The sequence below is a fragment of the Microtus pennsylvanicus genome, chromosome 9 (assembly GCF_037038515.1).
Source record: "Microtus pennsylvanicus isolate mMicPen1 chromosome 9, mMicPen1.hap1, whole genome shotgun sequence".
Lineage (NCBI taxonomy): Eukaryota > Metazoa > Chordata > Mammalia > Rodentia > Cricetidae > Microtus > Microtus pennsylvanicus.
Genome location: NC_134587.1, coordinates 41,511,303 through 41,538,348, shown reverse-complemented (window position 1 = coordinate 41,538,348; position 27,046 = coordinate 41,511,303). Strand labels below are relative to the sequence as shown.

General features: G+C 52.7%; 1 protein-coding gene across 1 annotated transcript in view; it reads left to right on the top strand.

Annotated features, from left to right (window-relative positions):
* Positions 1-2,793: 2,793 nt before the first annotated feature.
* Positions 2,794-27,046, top strand: part of Fam163b (family with sequence similarity 163 member B) — a 31,762-nt gene continuing 7,509 nt past the window's right edge. The window contains exon 1 of the mRNA XM_075985546.1: positions 2,794-3,084. The gene's annotated coding sequence lies outside the window, so the exon portion shown is untranslated. The remainder of the gene's footprint in view (positions 3,085-27,046) is intronic.

Genomic DNA, 27,046 nt, shown 5'->3' with positions numbered 1-27,046 from the left:
AAGCCACACTTGCCCAAACTGGAAAGCAAGCCTTGCAAACGGCCCCACATGTTGCTGCCTGCTGGACAGTTTTCAACACCTCCACCATCTGTTGGGTTTGGGTTACATCCACTAAACTGTATGTTGTGGAAAGACGCCTGGGACAGGACAAAAGTTGCCACGCAACTGGAAAGCCTGTTGTAGTGGAATGGCCCCCATCCCCCCCAGGCCTGCTGCCCAGTCTGAAGAACTGAGTGGGGCTAGACTTCTTTTTTTGTACCAGAACTTGCTGTTTCAGGAAACTTGATGGTATGTTATGTTGTTTCTATGAAGTCAGCTCAGAGGCTCCTCCGTAGTCCTCCCTTTTCTAATTTTAGAAACGAGTTTAAGACATAAAATCAAGGCATGCTTTCATACACAAAAAGGTAGTTGAGTGGTGACCATTGTATCCCAATCCAAATGAAATCTGCCCTGCGCATTTCTCTGTTGGCTGTGTGACTTCGGGGAAGTCACTTCACCTCTCTGTTAACATTTCGAAGTGAAGGCAATAAAGGCTGTAGGGGTGGCTCTGCAGATAATGACACTTGTGTCAGCATGAGGAGCTGAGTGTTGCTTCCCAAAACCCATTAAAAGCTGGGTATGGCGGCATGTGTCTGTAACCCCAGCTTTGGGGGAAAGCGGAGGTGGGAGGATCCTGCGTACTCACTGACCAGTCAATCTAGATGAAATGGCAAATTCTAGGTTCAATGAGAGTGACAGAGGAAGATCATCATTGTTGACCTTTGACCTCTACATGCATGGGCACACCAGTACACATGTGTACACACCCCCACACACAAGGTGTCTACTGTACATGCTGTGGGTCATTGAAGACAGTCATGGTTTAAATGAGATGGATAGTCACACTGCCACAAGTTCTGAAGATGCATCTCTCTGTTCTGCATAGGACCCTGGAGCCCAGAGTTAAAGGCCAAGCCATTCCCGGGTGCTTGACTGCTAGGCCGAGGCTACCACACTCACTGGGGTGGATGTGGGCATGTGAAGAAGTGGAAGTGTGGGTGAACTGGTGGGCAGAGGTGTGGTTTGGTGGTGAGGCTCCTTTAGAAATTCTTGGCACGCATTTGATGGCATCTAAGGATCTGAGATAATCACCTAAAGCCAAGAAGTCCTGATTGAGACGGTGAAAAGCAGGTTACGGGATCTGATTGGCTGCCTAGTCTGTGCTTTCTCCTTGGTGCTTTCTGGGGCTCTCTACCCTCCCCTTATATATAATCTTCTCTATGGAGTCCATTGTCCTGCCTCTGAGTGGGACTGTTGTCAAGTGTGGGAGACCCACAAATAGGCTGAGGAGCCCCAGCTCTGGTCTGCCGCCAAGGACCCTGTTGTTCCTTCTCACTTGCAATCTGGCTTCCGGCTGGATCTCCCTGGCCATCGCTGAGCCGGCTAAACGAGACAATGTGTGCGAGGGTTTAAGCTTTGCATCCGGAAGGCATTGAGCACCTAACGCATGGTGTTTACTGTGAGATAAGAGCCTCTGCAAGCAGGCTCTGAGTACAGTTAATTAATGAATCAAACGCAGCCACCAGTCCCTGGAGAAATGAGGCAGGTGACAATTAATTACCCGTCTTGCAAGGGGTGAAGATACTTAAAGGCAGGGGTCAGCTCTTCCCGGTACTTAAGTGGGATGAAAGATGTTGCCAGCCTGTTGTAAGGAAGCTCCCAAGCACCAAGAATTTGAGTATCACTGGGGAGCTCAGTGAAGACCCTTAGGAGGGACCCAGCAGGGAAGCTGGCATGAGGGAGCGTGCAGGTGTCTGCTGAAGCACCTGCTTCATTGGCCCTGTGACCATCTTGGAATGAGTTTCTGGTTCTCTTATGTCCCACTAGCGGGCAAAGGGGAAGGAGATTCCACCAGCTCCCTGGCCCCTCAGAATGGGCTGGCATATGCCCTTCCAACCAGGACAGTGCCTCTTACAGAGTGTCAGGTCAATCGCAGCACAGTCAGGCATTCATAGGGCACTCCTAGTATTCCAGGAAGGTTTCTCAGAGTGTTGTGTATTCTAACTCAAAGCCTTGTTCGATATATATGCCCCTCAGGTTGGGTCTGCAGACACAGTGCACTCCTGAGTATCTTCATGGATGGGGCCATATTTCTCAAGAGGAAAGGTCAGAAAGTTTCTCATGTCCACCTCAAACCTGCCTTGCCTTATCTTCAACCACTGGCCGAATGCGGCACTTGGGGGTTAAGTAGCAGAGATTTGCTTCCTCCCCAGTGGCTGGAAACCTCAATCGGTCACAGGCCCCAGTCACCAGCTAGCTCAGTACAGAGACTATGCAGTGCCCTCCAGGGATACATGAGACCGACCCAGAGAATGGAAACAAAAAAGAGCAAAGATGAGCATTTATCAAGCACTTAGGCTGTGCTATGCCTATCATCTTCGTCTTTCAGTTTTAGATCAGCCTTAAAGGCCCTGCTGTCAGTTATCCCAGAAACAAGAAGGACCAGGGACCTGCTCCAAGGTTGCGCTGTCCACAGCCAGGCAAATCCCATCGCCACCGAGACCAAACATCAAGGAGACAGAAACAGATTGGTGGAGGATCAGCGAGAACCCCGCAGGGCGCGCACTGAAATGTGGGTCCCCAGACCTTGCCTATGGGTGCAGCCGCGGGGGACCGCGGTTGAGCGTCAGCACCAGGGACAGCTCCTCGGCTGCTCCCCCGCAGCCGCCGCCAACAGTGCGCGCGAGGACCGCAGCGCGCACTCCCCAGCAGGCTAGCGCGCGCGCCCTCCCCTCCAGCGCGCGCCCCGCGCCTGGGACTGGGCTGGAGTCGCGCGTGCAGCTCTCAGGGAGGCAGCTGGGCGTCCAGAGCTGTGGCTGCAACGCGCAGCTGGCAGGGGCTCTCGCCGGGCCACGCACTTGCCTCCTCTGGGGCCTCCAGGAACCTCTCGGCGCTCTCCTTACCAGTCAGGTCCCAGCAGTCACCACCGACCGTGGCCTGGGCTGCATTTGCGGCTACTCTGTGCCCGGGACAGAGGGACGCCCGCCCTGTCACGTGTGTCCAAGTCCTCCGCCAGCCGGGGCAGCGTGGTTCCCATGGTTCAAGGTAAGGGCCGAGCGGGTGCGCAGGTCACGGTGTGAGAGCAGGCGAAGCAGGATGGGAAGTCCAGGCTCTGCACCCACCTCATCTGGAGTTCCCACTGCAGCCTGCCCTAGCCACCTTGCATCAGGTGCTCTGACCTATACAGGTGCCTGTACAGCATACCCCATCCCAGTGCGACCCACCCTCCAAGTGCCCTGAGATGGGCAGTGGGGTCCTAGCCAAAAGACAGAGGAACCCTCTGACAGAAGAGAGGCTCTGTTTCCCTCCAAGGGTGGCCTGCTTAGGGGAAGGGGCATAGGGAGAGGAAGTTTGTCTGAAGAGACTGGAAGCCTGGCTCCATTCATTCTTTGCTTCCTGGAAACCAAACTGAGATGTTTGGTTCCTTGGTGAGATCCGCTTCCCACCAGGTTGGTGTTGTGTGCTTGACCTGGGCTACTGCTAACATCCATTCTGTTCAGTGTCTGTGTGAAAGGGCTGGGGCCCCTTTGGACAGATGAGGAAACTGAGGCTTAGAGAAGTTTGACTTCTTGTCCAAGGTCACAGTTAACAGGTGGTGGAGCCGCTATAACCTCTTTCCCACGTTGTTGGAAGCCTCGTCTTCAATAGTGAGGACAGGAGGAGCACGGCAGGTTGGCAGTTGTATTTTTTCAAGCCGGAAACGACACGCCCTAAAACATCAAACCTCTGAAAGAAGGTTCACATCCATTCTCCTGCCTCCACTCTCTCACTCTACTCAATGTCCTGTTCTCCCTAGGCCAGGGTCACATGAGTTCACGTGGCTCTGCTGATAGGACTCGGGCAAGAAACCCTGGGTGACAAGTCTCAGGGTCCAGCATGTTCCCTTGCCCCTGCTGGGGGAAGCTAGTGTTCAGGGGTCTGCCGGAGAGCACCAGGCTGCTCCCCTGTGGTCCCACCTTCCTATGCTAATCAAGTTCTTGGCAGGTTTCCAGGGCCAGTGTCCACCTCCTAGAAGTTTATGGCTACATAAAAGCACACAGGCCCATCGTCCCACCTCCACCTTCTTGAGATAGAAGGGAGTATAAAGACTTCACGCCAAGGCTCTCCAAGGCTCTCCTAACTTGACACCTCTGGCCAGCAAGATGTGCTTGAAACCGTCCATGGACACGGCTTTGTGTGGCTTGGCTTTTGAGTTCTTCCCATTCCTGAGGCCGGGGGCTCACTTCCCCCTTCCCTCCCGTTCTCCCTCTCCCTCTCTTTGGTAGTCATTTGTGGTACCTTTGTCTCGTGCCATAGAGGAGACAGATGGCGTGGTCTTGGGCTGCGGTCTTGGTTCCCATCGTCTGAGCTCCTGTAGGGCTGGTTGGTGTTGACCCATTTGGAAAGCCTGGAGGGTGTAGGGTCTGGGAGGAGGCACAGTTCCCAAACTGGGTGCCTGGAATACCTGTTGGGGGTGGGGAGTTGGAGAACCTCACTGGCTCTCTGGGGCAAGTCACTGCCATGAGATGTGGAAGCCCAGGCTACGCTGTGACTTCTCTACCCTCTCCTCTTCCTCTAGTGAGAGAGGTGCCCAGAGCCCGAGGCCTCTGCTGTGCCAGCACAGGCATCTAGCATGGACAGAGAACTTACAGAGAATGTGGGCACAGATGGAGGAGTCAAGACTTTGCCCAGTTCTGCTCATCTTCATGGGTGACCTTGGGCCAGTTCCTGTCCCTTTATAGACCTCGGATGAGTTGAATGGTCTCATTCTCCCTGGGGTACCTCTCAGTCCTCCGCATCCCTGCCCATCCCATCATCTACTTATGTGGTTGCCGAAGGAGGTTTTGCACTTTTGGGCTGGATCTACGGGCCTAAGCCCGGTGCTGGCTCTGAGGGAGGTTTCACTGCCTGGGACCTGTTCCTGCAAACCTAGCAATCCCACGAGGAATGATTGTAGCGCTCAAAGCAGAGATCTGTCACCTCACAGTCAATTATATTGGACTCTAAATTCTCAGGGACTGGGGGTGGGAAGGTAGAGTGGCAAACTGCCCAGACTGTCCACTCAGCTCCCACCCTGCCACCACTGGCCTGCTCCTCTTCAAGCCCTGATCAAGGTGGTAGGGAAGTGCTGATCTGTGTGGTGGGAATGTGGATTCAAGGCCTCAGGTCTCGGGCAAATCACACAGCATCCTCATCTGCAAAAATAAGGGTGCTCTGTCTCTGTGCAAGTATTCGGTGGCACCTGTGCATGACCTGAAGTCTGGTGAGGATGGGGTGGGACAGGAAGGGGCTTCCTGTCTACCTCATTGCTGCTCTCACTGTGACTTCCCTGCAGTCTCAGCCCTCCTGGATCCACTCCAGAGGGGACTCATCCAAGCTGGAGCCGTAGTGCCTGCCAGCTCCTTTCTTCTCTTCCCAAAGCTCTCCATTCTCCCAGGAATACGGTGCATGGGAGAGGCTTACATTGTTGAGGCCTCTCCTGCCCAAGTCCTCTGCCTTGTCTCCCTTTCTGGGAACTGCCTTGAAAGGCCTGCGAAGGGATAAACCCTGCTATCCCAAGGCATAGGTATGCTCTTAACTCATGGGAAGCTGGAGTGCAGAGTCTAGCATGTGGGCTCCTGATTTACACTCCTAAGATATGACACAGGGACTCTGTGCCTAATTTCCAGGGGTATTGTAAGTGGGGAGACTTGGGATGAACTGGTGTCAGATCCAGGATTAATCTGTAAGCTATCTGTGAGCTATGGGAGGGGGGGCGCTTTTGCTGAAGTCTAAACCTTGGTGGACAATGGTCAAGCATGGCTTTAACACTGTAAGCTGCAATTTAGAACCTGACTGGAGAGGGAAGGCAAGAAGCAAGGTTACTTAGAAGAGGTCACCATGTCCATCTGGGCCAGAATGGTGGGCACTGAGCAGGTGCCAGCTACGTGGGGGATATTGCCCAGGATTGAAGAAATGTCCCCAGGACTGGCCTACACTAGAGTCTGGAGCGAGCTGTGTGAGATATGCGGAGGCAGCCCTTGGGGGCCTAGAGTAGGGCTTTTTCTTTAGCACCATGGTAGCACCGGATTATACATCCCACCCCAGTGGGATGCTACTACCTGTCTTCTGGTCCTCCCAGCCCACCCAAAGGGACATCTGTGGGAAAAGCTCGAGCCGGTCACCTGCGCTCTTGTCCAACTTCTCCAGTAGTAGGACTGAGGAGATGGCTCGGTTGGTAAAGTGCTTGCCTTGTAAGCAGGAGGACATGAGTTTGATCTCTAGGACACCATGAAAAGGAGCCAGGAAAGTCAGGCATAAGGATGCATGCTTATAATCCTGGAACAGGGGAGGTGGAGACAGGCAGGTCCCAGGGCTTTCCTGGCCAGGTACCCTAGCCTTTTTGGAAAAGTTCCTTGCTAGCAAAGACCCTGTCTCAAAAACAGTGTCCACAGAGCCTGAGAAATGACACCAGATGTTGTCCTCTGAGACACACACAGGCACGCACGCGCACACACACACACATGCACACACACACACATGCACGCGCACACACACATATGTGTGCTCGTGATTCTAAAGCCACTTCTCCTGTAGTGAGTTGGTTGGGAAGAGGGCTGCATAGCTATGAATCAGGAGAGGATTAGATAGCAGCCTGGGCAGTGGTTCGGGAATAAGCCGGGTTCCTGGGGTTACAGCCACGTTCACCACCTCCCATAGCTGCTGTGGGTAGTAGGGTAGCACAGTCTTAGGAACTGACCAGAGCTGTGTTTATATCTCAAGAACATGTCCCTAACGAGGTCACTTAAGCCCTTGGTCCCTGAGTTCTTTATTCACCTTGTACGAGAGTCCAGCTTCTTAGAAGAGTCTGCACGCTCCTGGGAAACTCCCATGGTGCTCTGTTCCTGGCCAAACCAGAAGACGACCTCAGAGCAGGGGAGAGATGCCCTTGTCAGTCAGTCAAAGCCTACAATGGGCAAAGCCATCACCACCTGTGGCTCAGCTCTTACAACCAGATCCAGGCTTCCTGCAGGCTGCCCAGTGGCTAAGTTGATCATTGGGTATTCCCAGGTTGCTCTGCCCAGTGGCTGAGCCTGCACTCAGGCCGCTAACAGCCTGGTGTTACTTGTTTTGGCATTTGATCTGTGACCTAGGGACTAGCAGTCAACATTTCTGGAGCTAGGTTCCCTGGCTCCCCAGCCCTGGGTGAGCAAACTCCCGTGCCAGCCATCATGATGGGAACAGTCTCTGCCTGCAGAAAGCAATGATGGGTGTTTTTTGTCTCTTTTATGCTCTGCCTTGTGTGCGCTTGCCTAATATATATTCATTTTTATAATATAGTCAAATATTTTTTATTAAAAAGAAACGTGTGTTTGCTGCAAAAGGAAAATCAGTTTAGCTTTTCTCAGCTTACTGTGTGCAAAGTAAAAGCCCTTGACTCCTTGGCTGTGGCCTACCTGCTCCTCTGCACACACTGCACCTCAGTCACACCTGGTCACGAGTGTTCCTCCCTTGTCCTTTGACCTAACTCCTGCCCCCCTGTTGGAGATGGGCATCAGGGCTCCATCCTCTATCACAAAGCCCAAGCCCCAGCCTGGCTTTCTGGTCTAGACCTTTGCAGGGCATGGCCGTTGCCTCCCAGACTTACCTAGTTGGTCTGGCAACAGGCCTGTGTGCCATCCACTGATTCTGTCTGTTACGGGGTTGACTGAGGGGTAAGCATTGAGTGGAAGGCCTAGTAGCTGGCCGGGGGAGGAGAGAGTGGGAGGAGGCATGTAACAGGATTAAACTGCAGTGTGGGAAGGTTCTGTGTGGTTGGCAGCGTGAGGCATGGAGGCAGGTACTCCGGATTCTATGGAAATCACCTCACGGGAAGGAAGGCATCCTGGATGCGATCAGAGCTGAGCCCCCACTGGGTGATACAGTCAGGGGAGCAGGTAATGCAGAGGCCAGGCACTTCTACCATCCCCGGAGGCAAGGGAGGTCATCAGGAGAGGCTGACAAGCAGTGGGCTCTAGAAATGCCCCTGACTTTTCTTTGAGGGAAAGAGAGCACCAGATGGGGCTAGTCCCAGGTGCCTCATTGGCTTCTAACTGTGTCTATGCGAGTATAATTAAGACCTCCACTTCTGTGCTTTGGTTACTGAAGCAGGATTAGCCAACTTCCCCTTCCTGGCCCTGGCCAAAGGACCCCCTATTGTAGGCTCCCCCATATTCCTGCTCGGTCAGTTTACTTGATGCTGGACCTTGCCCGGTAGTGCACCCCTTAGTACTTGGTTGCTCTCAGTATGCCAGGAACAGCAGGAGGCTCAGGGAGCAAGGCTACAGAGCTCTGGGGGCAATAGGAGGACACTGGGGGTACCATTAACTCACCATAGCATGTGTCTGGGGCTCACCTTACAGTGTTTGAAATGCAATATTTATATTGTGTTTTCCAAATCCCTCCACTAAGGGTTGGCATACGCAGTCTCACTGGGAACATTCGGAACTTCCCTAAGGCAAAATAAAGATGTTCACTTTTCCAGTTTATAGGCAGACACCCACTTGGGGATCCTTTTTTCTGAGCCCATTCCAGAGCCCCACAGTCCAGGCTGGCTTACCCCAGGACTGACACCACGCCCTCTACGTGTGAGAGGCCTTGATCACGTCTCCTTTGAAAGGAGGTAGGGTGGGGATGTGGGGGGGCAGTCTGTGTCTCTCTCTAGAATTCGCTAGTCTTTGCCCACGTGGTTGACATAAGGACGGTTGGTGTTTACCTGTGTCTGGCGTTTGTTTGGTTAAAACACTCATTACGTGGGAAGCTCCTTATAAACCAACTCACAGAATGAAAGAGTACAGCCGTCTGTGATTTTTACCTCCGTGAGGCTTCCCACATGAGATGCCCCTCTAATTACAAAACAAAACTCTGTCGCAGAAGGCTGTTACACGGCACAGCGTCTCAGGAGATCACTCTCGCAGTTGCTCATAGTCCCACTGCTCTGGGTCTTGCTTTCTCCTTGGGATCCCCCGCCTCGCTGATCAGGAGATAAGAAAGAAGGGAGGGGGAGCATGGGAAGAGATAGGGTCTGCCTTCAGCCATAGGTACCTCAGACCCGCTGGTCACCATCCCCTCTTTGCTCCGGTTTCCTGGCATATCAAGACAGGTGTGGTTTCCCCTTCTGTCATCAGGAATGATTCCGAGTCCCTGCAGGAGCACAGTGGAACATGACAGTAGATTATGGGGTCTCTGGGCTTGGATCAGGGAAGAGACACGGCTGGCCAACTGCTGTACCACGTGTGGCTGAGAAACTCAGACACCTTGCCGCAGCCCATGGAGCCCCTCCTGGCGTGAATTCACCCTCCCAACCTCTATTTGTGCTCTACTGTGCCCTGCATGTGCTCTTCTGTGCCATTTCTGGGACTTCTGAGACCTTTCCCCCGAGGGTCTTCCCCCTGCTTCCCTCTGTCTGTCAGCGTCAGGTCTGTCCCCTCTTGTCTTGTCTGCATCGAGGCTGGGAGGGCTTGGGGTCAGGTGCTGCTCTTTACACCCTCCCCAACCCCTGTAGCCAGTGAGGTGCCTGGGACACAATGGGCCCTGCTGGGGGTAGTTCCGTGGGGAAGGAGGGTCAACCCCATCCTCCAAAAGGCGCAATGGCTAGTGTGTGGCCCTGAATGGGCTCCAGACCAGACTCCCATTGTTAGAGCCAGAAGTGGCCTCTGCCTCAGGAACACTTGCTTCCAGAACCCCTGTCCAGTGTGTTCAGGACTGGGGCACAGGATGCACTTGCCTGCCTGCAGCCCCCAGGGCCTACTGTCTCATTCCAGCTCTCCTGCCACAGAGCTGCCCGTGACAAAGGGTGACTCAAGGTGGGGGAGCCTCACCCCATCAGACCTTGCGGTCAACACTGTCACTTCATGACCATGAAAAGTTGTAAAGATGATTTAATCTGCAAGATGGGCCTATCGAGCATCCTCCATTCACTTGAGAATCCCCGAATCTCGTTTAATTTGTTGGTTTGTTTACCTTGTCTTTTGTTGTTTTTTTGTTTTGAGACAAGATCCCAGTAGGTAGCCCAAGCTGTCCTTGAACTCAGGGTAGTCCTCTGGCTCCTGAGTAGTGATATTATAGATGTGTTCACCACACGCGACTGAGCCCCATTTCATAGAATGAAGATGCTCCAGGCAGGTCTATGCTGAGCCTTGCTGTTCAGGGCTGCTCCGGGTGGAGGAGCCATGCCAGTCAGCTAAGTGAGGAGATGAAGGAGCCAGGGAGGTCGAGGATGCATGGAGGACAGACAGCACAGGACTCTGGTGCTTGACCCTACTCGGTGTGTATCCAGGTGAGGACCTCACATGTCCACTTCTAAGAGAACTTAGAGAGTTGCCAGGAAAGAGAAGGAGGCAGGGTCTCAGCTTGGTGTTAGAGGCCTTGCGGCCCTTCCCTCACTGCTGAGCAGACTGACCGACATCTGTGGGGTGTCTGGAACCTCAACCCCCACTCTGTTTCTATCTTCTTCCTGTGTGTCAGCAATACAGCAGACACACACACACAGGGACACATGCAGATATTCATGCATACAGCAGGCGCATGCAGAGACATGCACATGGGGACATGCAGAGACAAACATGCATACACAAACATGAACAACAGGGTCAAATGCAGATATATACACAAATATGCAGATACACACAGATATGCATATGGGGACATATATACATTCATGATGTACACACAATAGACACACAAAAAACAACAAAAAAACACAGCTGACACAGGGAGACATACACATGGGACACAAGCAGAAACACACAAGCACACACAGAACAGAGACATTCATAAAGGGACACACTTAAACCCATACATGTACACATGACAGACATGCACACAGTTGATATACAGAGACACACATGTACATACAGGCACACACACGGACACACACAGACACATGCACAAATATAACTATGCCCATACATGTCATACATCTAGCAGATACTCAGAGATATGTGCATGGGGGTCAACACAGACACACATACAAAACACACATGCACACACACAGAAGACACACACTGAGACATGCATATAAATACACACATGTGGAAACACAAAATACACATTAACATGCACAACAGGCACATGTATGTAATAGACACACAAAGGCATATGCATATATACAACACATATGTACAGAGCAAATGTAACCCAACAGTAGACAGTTTGTTTAACATGCAAGAGGCCCTAAGTTCTATCTCCAGAACTACCACACACACACACACACACACACACACACACACACACACGCATACACCCAGAGACACACCCAGTCTCATCCTGTGCCCTCTGCAGTCACAGGACAAGAAGAAACACCTTGCTTTGGAGACACTGTCCAGCTCTCGTTCTGCAGGCACATGACCCAGGCTTCTGGAAGATTCTATGCCTCCTGTTGGTTTGCTTCCACTTGACTGTTTCAGCAACACAGCACCCTCATGCTCTCTGACTGCCAGCTCCTAGGGAACTTCTGCTGGCTCAGAGACGCTGGGCATTCTCTTGGTCATCCTTGCTCTATTGTACTTGTGATGTCTCAGCCTGAGTAGCAAGGCTGATGATAGTTCTTGTATGTATCAGTCAGTTATGGGCATAGTGACTGTGTAACAAGCTGTCCTGACATTTACCAACAGAACAGCAAACAAAGCTCTTCTTGCTTACAGGCCTATAGGTAGCTGGGGAATGTTCCGCTCACTATGGGTGTCCAGTCTAGGCCCCCAGGACTCTTCCACAGCTCCAGTCTCTGAGCATATGCTTTCTGGACATGGTGTATGGATCCCAGAAATGCAGGCTTCTTCAAGACTTTGCCTAGAACTGGAACGTGGTCTCTTTTCCTGTGCTTCATTGTTTACCAAGGCCAAGGTCACCAGGGTAAGATTCTGTCACTCTCATGATAATACGAGGCCCATTGCAGGGTAGGGAGGAGGCTTATGGGTCTGCGTTTTTAGATAGTTCCTAGGAGTGGCTAGACTCAAGCCCTCCTGATCTGATATCACGAGCAGGTCTTACAGAGATGAAAGCTCGTGGCTGGCTCCTGCTGTCTAGTCTGCCCTAGTTCCACTAATCTGGAGAAGTGATGGGGGAGGAACAGGGAATACACCCCTTTCCCTCACTTTCCTCCAGTCGGAGCAGAGAAATGAGTTGGCGGTCTGAGCTGGTAAAATTGATGATGGGGTGAGGAGACAATGGCTGGCACAAAGTGGGAACCCTGTAAATGCTCATGCAGCTAACGCTAGCATTGCTTTCCCGGGCTTGGCAGACCCTTGACCCTGAGCAGATGCTGGGGAGAGGGAGACTGCGTGGAGGAGTGAGGAGCCTCCGCACCTCTGCTGGCTCAAGGCAACTCCAGTTCTGCTGGCGTGTCTGTTTGAGAACAGAGAGAAAGTCTGTCACGGTCACGGTCGGTCGTGGGGACAAAGCAGGTAGGAGGGAGTTGGAGTGGAGAGGAGGGAAGGTGAGGCCTGTCCCTCCCAGCACAGCCTGAGTGTGGAAGAGGCCAGGGAAGGAGAAGACACTCAGGCGGGTAGGGAGATCTGCCCTTCCTGCTGTCTCTGGGCACAGAGCTTCTGACAGGCTTGGAAAGGCATCCCGGGTCATAACACATAGTGCAAGGGCCCTGTACTGGGAAGGTACCAGAGGATGGATCAGTATTGGTCAAGAGAGCTCCCCAAAGGGCCAGTCTGAGCTGAGACTGGAAGAGGAAGCCGACACAGTGGTGAGACCTGAGGTGGTTCTGGGGAGATGGAGTGGCAGGGGAAAGCAAGGAGACAGTGAGAATCTGGTGCAGGTGAGGCCCTCAGGGGCCAGAAGAGGAGAGGAGGGGCCAGGAAGGGAGACATGAATCTGGGCAGATGAGGAGAATACAGGCGAAAGGGAGGGAACGGCCTGTCACAGGGGAGCACCAGCCCTGCTCCTGACCAGACCAGGGTTCTGCTGGATAGAGATGTCAGGGCGTCCTTGTCTAAACTGCTTAGCCTGAGGTGTGGCCCTCAGAAGACCTGAGGCTCCTGTTACCCCCTGCTGTTTGCCCTGTCGTGGGTGCCTGCTCCCAGTTTCCCACCTGTGAAATACATTCAGCTGGAACTGTCTGACCTGAGAACCTGGCCTAAACTTTGGAGCATGAAAAAATACAGATTTTACTCCAGCGTAGAAGTAACAGGGCCAAACACAGGCGTGAGGAGAGCCCCACCTTCTTGTCTCAACACCTGCAGCACCTTGGTAGCTATGGAAATCACAAGTGCCCTTACGAACTACTGAGATGTAAAAATGTATTTTTCCTGATTTTCTTCTGCATTCGTGTATCTTCATGCTAGGTGAGGCTTAAGAACAAAGGCTTGCTCAGACCCCTGTGTCCAGCACGTCTCACACCCAACTCCTGTTGCCTTTGGTAGGGTATTCAGAGCCCCTGCTCTCAGCCTGGGCCTCCCCCAACAGACACAGGTTCCACCAGCTCCTGTGTGAGCAGAGTATACACCCACTCAGACCCTGGGGAGGCTAGGTTTTGTGAGGGCTAAAGTCCTCACTGGAAGCCCAAGGCTGGTCCACATGGATATTGTCCCTTACCCAGGTTGGGCCACAGAATGAAAGTAAAAATCTGCTGGTGTCAGCTCCAAAACGGTGCATTCTGCAAGGGACCGGCTTCAGTGCGGGTCTACACTCCAGGACCTTGTAGTTTGGGGCGGAGTCAGTTCTAAAGTGATTCACCATTCACTTTAGAAAGGATTTTGTTCTTCCCTGTACAGAAGGTTCTAGGTTGGTGTTGTCTTTGTGTTTAACCGATTGCCACCACACTTCTATTGTCTCCTATCTGCCATTGTCACCAGTCCAAAGTCTGCTGTAATTCTTGCCTTCATTCCTGAGAGTCCTTGAGTCTTTGTTCTGTGATTTAGATGCTCTCTGGATATTGCAATAATGTGCCTGGCTGTTGTATCCTTTAAACCCTTCCTGTGTGCAGTTTATTGTGCTTTGGGAACTAAAGGTTTATTATTGTTATCCTGATCTAAAGCTTTCTTTTTAAAATGTGTGTGTGTGTGTGTGTGTGTGTGTGTGTGTGTGTGTGTAGGTCAGAGAACAACTTTGTGGGGTTGGTTCTCTTCTTCCACCTTTGCATGGGTTCTGGAAATTGATCTCAAGCTTTTGCAGCAAGTGCCCTTACCCTCTGAGCCATGTCGCTGGCCCCCCAGTTTGAAAACTATCCAGCCAACCTTCTGATCTTCCTGGGGATTTATCACCCAGATGCTGGGCCACTTGCGGTTTCCCACATCTTAGGAGGCTCTATTATTTAGTTACTTGTGTTCTATTCCCACCATTTTGCATCATTTCTATGGTCCCCAGCACCCCTCCTCCCCCGGTATTTCCTTAGGTCTAACCCAATGTTAATCGGAGCTGTTGTGTATTTGCCTTTTTTGACATTGTTACTTCTTCACCTGTGGAACTTTGTTCTGTTTCTTTTAACTCCAATTATCCCCGGGTTTTCCCTACTATAGGACACAGTAACTATTTAGCCCTCACATCTCCCGACTCTGTCACCTCACCTGCCTCCTGTTAGTGTCCTTGGCTGGATTTTCTTTTCACTGTGGGTTGTTTGTTTTTCTGACACGAGGCAATTGTTCCCTGGGTGCCACATATTGTCGATTTTTACCTTGTTGTGACCTTAGGTATTTGTGTATTTCAATATGTTCTCGTGCCAGCAAGATGGTTCACTGGATAAATGTGCTCGAGTTCACTCCCTGGGACCCATGTGACGGAAGCAGAGAGCTGACTCTGTAAGTTGTCCTTTGACCCTAATGAGCACACGTTGTCACCTGCATGAATGTGAGCTTGCACAGCACAGACACACACACACACACACACACACACACACACACACACACACATGATTCACTCTAGTGCTGCTGGGGTGCAGACAAACCACCTTCAAACTGTTAAAAGCTTGCTTATAAGTTCTGTAAAGCAAGACCAGAGCAACTTTGAGCCCAAATCCTGCAGAACTTTCCAGTATTCCAGGAATTGTGATGCTTTCCTATGTAATGAGAATTTTTTTTTTTGAGACAGGGTCTCCCTCATTGAACATGGTGCTCACTGACTGGCCTGCAAGCCTCAGGGATTCTTCTGTCCCCACTTCCCCAGCATTGGAATTAAGGGCAGATGCCACCATGAGCAGATTTTACTTGTTTGCTAAGGATCAAATTCAGTTCTCCTTCTTACACAGCAGAGGTCTGTCTCCAACCCCAGATCAAGCTTTTCTGACGCTCCGATCTGTTGAGCTCTGCCTGCTTGATATGTTCTTTGTGGGGTGCTCTCTCCCTCATCACCCCCTCCCCAGTTCACCTTCAGACTTGGCATCCTGCTTGCCCTCTCTCTCCTAGCTCTCTTTCCCCTGTTAGCACCCTCTACTCTCCCTCCTTCTGCTTCCTAGGATTAGGATATATTCACACTGCCAGAGAGACTAAGCCAACACAAGGGTTGGTGTCCTGGTCAGGGTTGTTACTGCTGCAGGGAAACGCTGTGACCGAAGAGCAAGGTGGAGAGTGAAGGGTTTGCTTAGCTTACACTTCGACATGGTCCAACAACTCAAGCAGGGCAGGCACTAATGCAGAGGTCATGGGGCCATGCCGATTACCGGCTTACTCGCGATGGTTTGCTCAACCTGCTTTCTTATAGGACCCAGGACCACCCACCATGGGCTGGACCCTCCCCCATCAATCACTAATCAAGAAGATGCCTTACAGCTGGATCTTATGGAGGCGTTTTCTCAATTGAGGCTCCCTCCTTTCAGATGATTCTAGCTTGTGCCAAGTTGACATAAAGCTGTCCAGCACAGGGTAGAGACGTAGATCCAGGCCCGGGATGTGCTAGAACTCAGCAAGTACTTGCTGCCGAATTGTAGGGAGATGTCTATGGTCTTCACACCCTGAAAGTGCCTGACCTCACCTGAATTGTGGGTAGATTTTTAAATGCCAAGTGTACAGTGTGGGCAGTGAGTGCTGCTGGGTTCCAGAGGGGGGAGCAAGGGTGGGATTCAGGGACGGCTTGCTCGAGGAACTGGCTGAATGATGGCTTTGAACAAGAAGTTGAGGGAGTTCAGGGATGACTAGCAAAGTCCCCAAGACAAGAAAAACAAATTACTAGGTTTTCAGTTGGCAGGCTGGGAAATAAGTGTCTGCATAGATAAATTCAAGGAGTCCTGGAGGATACCGAGGCTCCAAGCGGAACAGAGGGTAGGGATGGGAAAGGCGGGCAACCATGGAGAGCCTAGGGACACAGATATTCGGGCCTAGGTCCTGCAGTTCTGTACTGAGAGACTGGTGAGGACACAATAGGAGGGTACTGTTCTGGAGACTGTGAGCTGCGGCCTGCCGGGGCTGTTCTCATGCACAGAGAACAAAACATCCCCATCCATCACTCTGCAGACCCCCGGGGGTTAGACACCCTTCCTACGGCAGCTCTTGTTCCCTCGACTTAACTCCTGTGCTGGGCCAGGGAAAGTGACTGCAATCAAGACAGGCCTGCCCAGAACTCAGATTCTGCAAAGGAAATAGAGAGGGAAAGCGAGTGCTACCACCAAGGCCACAACACTGCCCGAACATGGCTGCACACGAGGCCTGAGCTAGGATGTGGCCAGCCTGCCCAAAGCCCTGATCCTGGGGGCTCAACAGGCAGGACTGTGTCCCTGCTCATCCCGAGACACCCAGTGCAGCCCAGTGCTCATCACACAGTCAGCATGACGGTGAGAGGGGCTGTCTAAAGAGCAGCATGATCACTCTGTCCCAAAATAAGGGACAGAGCCAGGGGTGGTGGCACAACCCTGTTATTCCAGCACTTGGGAGGATGAAACAAGAGGATCCTGATATTGAGGCCAATTTGGGCTACAGAGAAAGTGCTAGACCAGCCTGGGCTACATAGTAAGATCCTGTCACAGGAAATAAAATAAGGTGAGGAACCAGGACACAAGAATACTACAACAGGAGGAATGTCTAAGTTTCTGTTCTGGTCTTTCTGGTACCCAGGCAGACAATGATATCAAGCTGTCCAGACCTGTGCACTCACGGGCCTGGGCATGGGCTATCTGGAGTACAAGGCCCCTTGAGGTGGTCGGCGTTGCTAATACCTAGGCCTGGAGCACACCACATGGGCGTGGTTTTGTGCAGTGTTGAAGGGACAGAGTTTGTTTCCCAGGTGGGCTGCCTGCAGTGACAATACTCACTCTTACCTGTGAGTTCCGAGTCCTACCCATCCCCTAGCCTGACTGGAGCAGCTCCTCTCCCAAAGCCCACCGGACCAACTGGCTGACTCCTGACCTACTTAGCTCTCATTCTATTTATGTCTGCTCCCACCAAGTCTTTCTAGTGCCCCCCACCCACAGCCAGGGTCGGACCCAGTATCAAACCAGAGACCCATGCTTACACTCAGTGGTTGATTGGGTCCTTGTCTAGAAAAATGAGAAGACCTGGGGTATGCCAGAGGCAGAGGTGCGTGGGGGGAGGGGCAAACAACCCGGTCCTGCTCCAGCCTCAGCCCCAAGTAAAAGCAGTTCTGCTCACAGCCCAGATCCAGCACCGATCCCAGCTCTAGTCTCAGGCCCAGCCTCACTCTCGCCCTGATCCCAGCTCTAGCCCGACACCCAGGCCCAGCTCAGCCACACTGTGCTTCTTCCTGTCCTGCACCCTTGACAGGTGGCACTGCTTCTGGAACTGGTTCCTTGTCCTGTAAGATGAGGTCTCTAACTCCAGTTCCAGGATGGTGGTGAGGCTTTAATGGGGGTGTCAAGGGCACTCTCCTTTGCACTACGGAAACTTAAGTTGTCACCATGCCAGTGTTTAGGCAAATAAACTAAGTTATCTTAGGCTACAGGGTTTCCCAGGGGCACCCAACTGGCAAGGACCAGAAGCAGCTCTGTTCAGGCCTCCTTCTTCCCTGCCCCTTCTGGTATGTGACCCGCACCAGAGCCATGAATCATCCACAAGGTACCCCCTTGTGAAGTCTCTCCTCAGGCAACCCAGGAGAGGGCTTCAACCTGAGGCTCCCACGCTCAGAGCTGTCCATATTCCCTTATGCAAGAGGAAGTCTCAGAGATAGGAGTGCAAAAAAACACTTTCCCTGCATGCGGAAAGCCCTGGGTTCAGTCATCAGTGACACATAAACCGGGTATGGTAGTTCATGTCTGCAACCCCAGTACTCAAGAGACGAGGCAAGAGGAGCAGAAGTCCATGGTCATTTTTGGCCCTCCTGGGAAATGTGAGACCCCGTGAAACAAACAAACAAACAAACAATCACCAGGAGATGACGGCACACTGCTACTCCAACCACATCCTGGGCTTCCAGTGTCTCTGCTTCACCACACTGGCATTTATAGAGTACCTGCTGTCTGTCAGGGCCTCTGTCTCAGGGTGAGGTCATGATATAGCCCCTGTAGAACCAGAGGCATTAGGAATCTAGCCTGGAAAATCTGGAGCTGGTACCCCTGGAGGTCAGGCATACAGCAGAGCTACCGGGGCGAGGGGGGGACTTCAGGATCAGAGGGAGCTAACCACCTGCATGTCCAGCGCTGCCCTGTTCTGAAACAGAGACAGCCACCAGGCCCGGAGGACACAGAGCTGGGACCCAAAGAGTAAGGCCTGTATTCTGGAGACACTGTAGGGCTGGACTTGCCTTGGTCTCTTTCTTTAGTACGAGGTTCTTAGCATGTGGCTCTTGAGCTGGTTGCATCAGAAGTCCCGAAGATAGAGCCAGTCATCCGGATACAGAACCCTGGAGGAAGGTAGACAGACTACCTTTGGGAATTGGCTGTCAGTGTGCGTGTGCCCAGCAGGTAACAAGCTAGGGACGGGACAGGATAAAGGGAACACTGGCTGTGTCTTACTCAGTTACTACTCCCGCCCCATCAGGCTACCCAGGACCTGGTCTCCTGAGCTTAAGTGTGATGTGTTCCCTGACCAGTGCCTGGAATGCAGTGAGTTCTAAGTGAACGCGAAGCCTGCCTTGGTGGTGGATCGAAGGAGGCAGGGCAGGGGTCAAAGCCAAGGCGTAGCTAAACCTCTTCTTAAAAGACTGATGGCCTCTCAGTGCCACCCTTGGCAGGGGTATGGCAGGAGTGTTGTGGGGTAGCCTGAAGAGCATGGGGAGGGAGGGAGCAGGTGCTCGGCCTTTGTTAACAGCCCAGAATGCCCCAGTCTTCTCAGGGCTAGGCATGGATGCTAGGGGAGACTGCAGCTGAAGCAGAGCGATGAGTCCGAGAGCCAGCACCTCTCAGGGTCCCGGCACACTCATTTTCCAGAAGACATGGGGTGGGTGGGGCAGTGTCCAGCGACTCCCCCAGCCCTGTTCCACACATGTCAGCCCCTCTGCACTCAGGGTCATTCACAGAGGGAACCCCAGAACAGTCTAGAATTCCTGGCTGGGGTCGGAGTTCTGGACCGTGTTGCCAGCTAGGGTTTGGGAGTTTTCTTGCATCCCCGGGACTGTCAGGAAGAGATGGCGGGCCAGACAGAGACCCAATAAATGCAGTATGCGTGGGTGTCTGGTACAAAAGGCAGCTGGGTGTGAACCAGAGGTCAAGCAAGCCAAGAAGAGACTGTGGACCTGGTCCATCCCTCGTCTGTCTATCTCAGGTTAGGATGGGGGAAAACTAACAGGATGGTTGCCCACCCAGCTGGCATTCAATTGCTCCAACCTCCCTGCCCACTGGGCTGCTGCCATCCCTTTCCATACCCTTCATATACAGGGGCCAGGAACCAGGCCCTTTGCCAGCCTTGCAGGCCTCACATTATTAAGCCCTTGGGGTACAAACATGGGGGTCTCAGGGCCTCTCTTCCGGTCAGTGAGGGCTTTACTAAAAAATGGGATTTGAATTTGAGGCATCTGGACATGGGTCCTGGCCATGCTTATATCCTCCTTTACTTTTCTCTCTGTGAACATGTTCCAACCACGCATGACATGTTGTGAGGGTTAACCGAGTGCTGGCACATGGTACCCGTTTAATAAATGGGGTGCTAACGGTTCCAGATATCTGGGCCTGGCACTCTCCACCCCTCTGGCCAGGACCTGAACCAAGGATTATGCTGGAGAGGAAGTTGCAATTGAAAAAATAAAAACAAACAAACAAGGCATAAAACCAGAAAACCAACAGCAGTAAAACGGATTTGAAACGGGACCTCTGCACCTTGTTATTTTTAAGAGGAAGAAACTACAATCCCAGGAAGGCCCAGCAGCTCTCTTGACTTGTGCCCTCAGGAGATGCTGGAACAGGCAAGTGAGAGCAGGATCCACAGAAGTTAGACCCGATTCCCACTAGGTGCCCCTGCCACACTCAGGACCCTGTGGTATTTTCCCTCACCAACCCAGCCCACACAATTGCAGATCGAAACAGCCCCCACTGTATGCTACAGTACTGCCCCCTTGTGGCTGGAGGACTGCCAACAGGTGGGAAGTCAGTTTGTCTTTCCTGAGGTGGGGTTGGAGCTGAGGAGACAGTAAACCCCTGTCCTCACACTTACAGGCAGCTGGACCTGGCGACAGGTGACGACATCAGCTCTGAATAGCATGCTCCCCCTCTTCTGTGTATCTATCTCTACTGTGTGACTGTGTGTGCTTGTCTTTCCAAATACTGGGCTGTGCTATTTCCTGTGTGTAGAACAGACTAATAACAGCCCTGCCTGGGTGTCCTAGGGACTGAAAGAGGTGGTGGAGGGGATCACATCTCTCCTGGTATTGAGACTAGCGACGGGTGTGCGCTTACTGTTATGAGGAGGCAGTGGGAACACAGTCAGGGTGTTTGAGTGAGGCGGTGACCTGTAGCACAAATGTTAGGGTTTGGGAAGCCCAGCGACAACACCAAAGAGGTTAGAGCCCCGGGTTGCATGAGGATGGCTCACGCCTGGGATGTTTCTGAGCATCCTCCTGTTGAAGAGCGCCTGTCTCAGCTTGGTTAGAATAAGCAAGCTCAGCAGTGGAAGGGCTGTCTTCAGAGATGGAAGCCAACTACACAGGTGTGTGACCATTTCAGAGCACGGGAGGTGGGAGGGAGACCTCTCAGCACTTTTCTGAGCAGCAGCTGAGCTCAGCCTTTAGGAGTCTGTCTGTGGTGGTTTGATTGAAAATGACTCCATAGGCTCATAGGGACTGGCACTATTGGAAGGCGGGGCCTTGTTGGAGTAGGTGTGGCCTTGTTAGAGGATGTGTGTCACTGTGGGTGGACTTTGAGGTCTCAGAAGCTCAAGCCAGCCCTAGCGTGTCTCATTCTTTTCCTGTTTCCTGTGGATTCAGACTCTCGGCTACCTCTCCAGCACCATGTCTGCCTGCATGCCACCATGCTTCCCACCATGATGACAATGGACCGAACTGAGGAACTATCAGCCAACCCCAATGAAATGTTTTTCCTTTATAAGAGTTGCCATAGTCATGGTGTCTCTTCACAGCAATGGAAACCCTAAGACATTGTTCCTTGCCATGTTCACACCTGCATTTCCTCCTACCCCAGCCTGGAAACTGTTTCCCCTACTGAAACACAGCTCCTTCTTCTGTGGGCAGAGCCCCTCCTCTACCCAGGAGGGAGGGGGCTCTACCCTCCTATGTCACTTAGTACTCCCCCCACCGCCCCATCTCCAGTTGTGGGCACAGTCCACCTAGTACCAACCACAGCTTCAGGCCTGACTGTCAACAGTGTCCTCTTTTAAATCAGGTTCTTCAGCAAGGAGGGAACTTCTCGCTTTTCTCCCTGATGGCGTACAATGGGGGATCAGATGGGGAGAGGCTCGAGGTTCTCTTCTAAGTCCTACCTCTCACTTTCCTTTGTTTTTGCAGTGTGTGTGTGTGTGTGTGTGTGTGTGCATGCGTGTATGTATGTATGTGTGCGTGTGTGTGCGCGTATATGCGTGTATGTGTATGTATATGTGTATATGTATGTGCACGTGTGTGTATGTGCACGTGCCTGTGTGTATGTGTGTGTGTACGCGCGCGTGTTTGTATGTGTGTGTGTGTATGTATGTACGTATGTGTGTGCGTGCAAGTGTGCGTGCCTGTGGAGGCCAGATGCTCATATCAAGTGTCCGCCTCTACAGTTTTCCATCTTATGTCTGAGACACCGCCTTTCACTGAATCTCAGGTTTGCTGATACCCTGAGGTTATCTGACCAGCTGCCTCACCAGCATTAGGGTTGTAGGTGGTGCTTCTACATGAGTACTGGGAACCAAACTGTGATGCTCATGCCCTCTGAGTCCTCCTCCCAGCCCTCCCCTTCCCTCTTGCTCTCTCCCTCCTCTACTGTGTTCTCTCCATCTCTCTCTACCTCAGGGAGACCCATGAGACCCTTACACAAAAGCCCTGGTTTAGGAAACTGAGTCCTGGATCGAGTAGAGGCTGAGGGTTAAAAAAAAAATCTACTGGCTTCTGGAGCAAACCCACAGAAACTGTGCCCAACAGGCTATAGCGGTGCTCGGTGCTCACAGGGCCAGTACCCACCCGCCCAAGAAGCCAGCCGCAGCCCTCAGGCAGTAGCATCATTTTCTCTGTACCCTGCCTAACCAGCTCTCTCTCTACATCCAAGCTGTGGGTCTGGGAACCCTGTGAGTTCTCTGGGGTTCAGGCAGAATGCAGGATTTTTTTCATGGGGTTTGAGGCAACCTCAGCAGGGATAAACCTTAAGAAGTGAGAGAGCCCAGCTCCCCCCTGTTTCCAGCTTCCCTTTCAGCCTGGGCTTCCTCTCCAGGGTAGCACACCCTGGAGATGCATGGTTTCTTCTCTGATCCTGGTTTCACCTCCATCTAAGCTCTCCTGCCCAACTCTGAGCCACGTCCATGCAGGCAGGGACCGGGCTCCTGCCTTGCGGATCCTCTGTCTGTGCGACTCTTAGACTTTGAGCCAGCTGTAACTAGTCAGCATATGACCTTTTAGAATGTCCTCCACCAGACTTTGAGCTCCAGGAAGGCTCCTCCAGGGACACAGGCACCTCTGTTGTCTTGGTTGGTCGTATCATCTTTCTGGCCTGTGTATTCCTACAGAAGGTGGGTCAGATCATGTCTGCAGAGATATGCAGAGGCCTGCGGTGCATCTGCTGGTTCACTCTGCCACCAGGAAAGATCATCCACCTACGGAGAGCCCGAGGGTTAAATGGGCTCAGCCCACTACACATGGCCAAGCTCAGTGGTCTGGCTTAGTCTGAGATATTCAACTGGGGCCTGAGATGATCTTCCACCTATAATACTCTGGAGATGGCTGGTAGAATGTGTGGGTCCCTATGCTCCCTCTGAGGGGACCCTTAGAGAGTGCAGGCCACCAATCAGGCAAGCTCTGGACATCCCCATGTTTCCTGTGCCAGCAGCTCCCTAACCAACCCTGGGCCTAGGTTTATTAATCCCCTTGTTGTGGAAATTTTCTGGGGTCCACTACAACGTATGAGCCCCTGGGAATCTTCCTGAGTCCTTGGGGGGGGCACTGTTAGGGCTTGGCAGTGCCAGGGGACACATTCCGACACTGCTGGCATGCCCTCCAGCCAGCCGCCTCCTGTCAGCCCTCCCCTTTGGTGGGCTCTGGTTAGTGTCTCTGAGACCAATCCAGCCACACAGAGCTGCTGAACACTTTCCCATCTATTTATTATTGAACGAACACAGGAATCTGGGAGCCTGCAGAGCGTGAAATTGGGAACAAATGCAGAGGAGGTCTAGACAGGAACCCTGCAGGCCGCTCTCCGCTCGCACAGGACCGCAGGGCCCTTGGGCTTCCAGGTAGCAGAAATACTTGTAACCAGACAGATGTGCTCGGGGGAGGAAAAGGGTTCTGAGTCCCCATAAGCCTTTGCCCAGACTCTGGCAAGAAAAAGAGGCTGTGAGGCCAGCCAGCCTGGATTCCCAGACAGAGCCAACCCTCTCTGTCCCAGCCTCAGTTTCTCCATCTGGAAGTGAGCAGCAATACCCTCACTGGGTTGGAAGAGACCCCCATTAAACAAGGAAGTTTCAGGATCCCATGCTGCCCCACTGTGGCCCAAGGCAGCTGCATTTGCCAGGCCTTCGATTCTGGTGCCCTGGGATGTTGAAAGTCCCTAGGTCCAATGAGGCCACTGGATTTCCCCTGGCCCCAGAGCACTGGCCTTCACAAAACCATCTATGTATCCTGTACCCTGTGGGACCCTGGCAGGGGCTAAAGTGGGGTGCAAAAGTCTTCTAAGGCTAAGAAGACAAGGTGGGCACAGTGGGGGAGGCAGAGAAAGGAGTGGGTTAAATACAGAATGCACAGTCCAGATGGCAGCTATGTGGGGGGGCTCCTGCCAGAGGAGGGAGCTCACGGGAGGAGGCAGGTAGAGGCGTCTGGTTCTGCTGCCAGGTGTTTCCTGCCTCGCCCCCGCCCCCGACGCTTGGGCCTCTACACAGGAGACAACGGGAGCTTGTAACATGGCTATCCTCCAGGCTGGCTGCCTAGACATGGGTTATGGGAAACACACTGTCACTCACCAGAACCACAGGCAGGTTCCAAGAATGGGTGGAGGGTGCACAGAGTAGCTCCATCCTATACTCTGTCCTTGAAGAAATCAGGGCTGGGGCTGGGGAGCATGTGTTTATAAGGCCATAAACCTGTTTATGGTCCCAGGGGGGCAATTAACAGTTTGGCAAGAGCCTTGCCAAATTTCATTGGCTGGCATGAGAAGACCGCAGAGTGGCCATGGAGGTGCAGACAGACTGTGGGGTGGTCTCTGCCAGGTGTCACTGGGCCTGCTTTAGTCTTTGACTGTACTTTCCTGGGTTCTTTAGGCTTTTTCTCTCCTCTCTTTCCCTCAAGGACCAGCATAGAAACTTCCTCCTCCTCCAGGAAGCTCCCTGGGCTCCTTCTCCCGGTGGTCCAGCCCAACTCCCTCCCTGAGCCCCAAAGCCTTCCTGTTCTCTTAGGTACTCAGGTTTGCTTTTCTCGGAACCTGTTGGGAAGCCTCCCTCGAGTCCAAATGAATCCGAAATCCTGTCCCTGACACCTTGACTCCGTGCCAGGCGCTTCTTACATTCATGGCCCTTACATTTGGTTGCAAACTGATTAAAAACCAACCAACGTTGGAAGCCTTTGGACAACCTGTACTGAGTCGGCATTTCAGAGGAGGGAGCTGGGGCCCAGGAGAAGGCCTCTGCCCTGATGTGGGGGCAGAGAAGGTGGCTATGGAAAGTCCAAGTCTCTGAAGAGAAGTGTAGGGAAGAACTCACGGACAGCGGGGTGAGGTGGAAGGAAGCGGCCCTTGGTCCTTACTCTCTTTCCATCGACTGGAAGCATGCTACGTGGTTCCTTCTAGCACGGGTGTTTTTCAAAGATGTGGTATACGCTGGAGAGATTCAGGAAGGCTTTCTGGATTAAGCAAACATATGTCGGGCTTTGATGGCAATGAAAGTGTGGGCAAAGGGGTATCCCAGAGGGAAGGCAGGTGGATAGAGCCAAGGGAGGTCTGGTCACCCCCGAGACTGTTGGTAGTTAAATATAGATGATGTCAGGCTGGATGTGAGCAGAGCTGCCAGTGGCCTGAGTGTGTGTCTATGCCGGGCCGGCCCTGGGACCTGGCACCCATTGCGGGGGTGTGTGTATCAGAAAAGCGATGCTGAGACGCTCCAGCTGGATGGTCTGGGTGTTGGAGCAGTGGCTGCTGACAGCCCTGGGCACCTGGCCTAAGCTGGCATCTTTCCCATCATGCCGACAGGCTGCCTGCCATTGGAGAGGACCCAGGCCCTAAAGATCAGCAGAAAACAGCCTGGGCCAGGAGAGGGATGCATGTCTCTCAGAACTGGGAGAGGCTCTGTGGCGAGTGTGGCCAGATCTTCGGAACCAAAGAAGGACTCGTGCCTCTAGTATGACATCATCCTGTCCCTCACAGAATCTTCCGTGTTTCCCTAACTTTCCAAGGGAGGAAACTGAGGCATGAAGAAACAAAGGCATCTGGGGTCTGTCTGGTGACTGACCAGGGAAGCGCTAGGCTGGTCCTCAGGTTCTGTTTGAGTCATTGTATAGAGCACTCCTTTCCATGTCCTGCAGAGGTCCCTCAGCCCTGTCATGGTTCTTGTGAGCTCTCTTCTCCCTCAGCTCCAGTCCTGCATCCATGGAGACACCTTTCACTGGGGCATATACTGCCAGGAGAACCTAGCCCCAGTCCCTGTGACTGTCAGTGAGCCTGTGTGTAAGCCCCATGATGGGGTGGCCCATTGAAGGGCTTTCAATCTTGACCTTCAGGGCACTAAAGTCCAGCTTGCTGGCCACTTGCCTCCCACTTGGCCTCTCTGAGTGCAGCAAGTTCCCACCAGTATGGTGACCCATGGGGCTATCTCTACGGTCATCTGTCTTGGGTGTGGACAGCAGAAACCCACTTAAAGTGGCATCTTTACAGGCTCAGAGGGTCCTGGAGACTCAGTCAGGACATCTCTACTTCTGTGTCTATTTCTCCTACCTCTGCAGAGCCTTCTGACTCTCCACACATTTGGCTGAACATGACAGCCCTCGCCACACGTGGCTTCACACAGGCCATTGACAGTTAGGGACCAGTGGATCTCCTAACTCCTTTCCCCAGGAGAGAAGCTGTCCATCCCAGGCTAGGATGAGCATTCACCTCAAGCCCATTTATATCCCTGCTGTCATCTAAGGACAGACAAGCAAGAAGGGTAGAGATGCAACCACCACCTCTTGGCCCAGAGGCAGAGCCCAGAGAGGAGAGTAAGGGTAAGGCTGCACTGTACCCCACATCGTCTGCTGCAGTGCGTGTTCCCACGAGGGTGCCATGGGATTCAGGACCTTCGTGCAGGTGAGGTAGTCATGAGAGAGGGGTAGCAGAGGACAGTTCCTGTCCTGAGGTAGAAGGAGGGAGCCCCAGAGACCCACACATTCCTATGCACATTCGTAGATCTTGCTCTAAGCTGACCCAGAGTACTTGCCTTGCTGGGACTGGTATAGAGCAGGCCACTTTCCCTCTCCGAGCTATGGGTAGCACATCACCGCAAGCAGACAGCCATGGGGGCCATGGCGGCCCATGCCATCTCAGAGAGAAGGGTCTGTCTGACAAGCAGGGGGTGAAAGG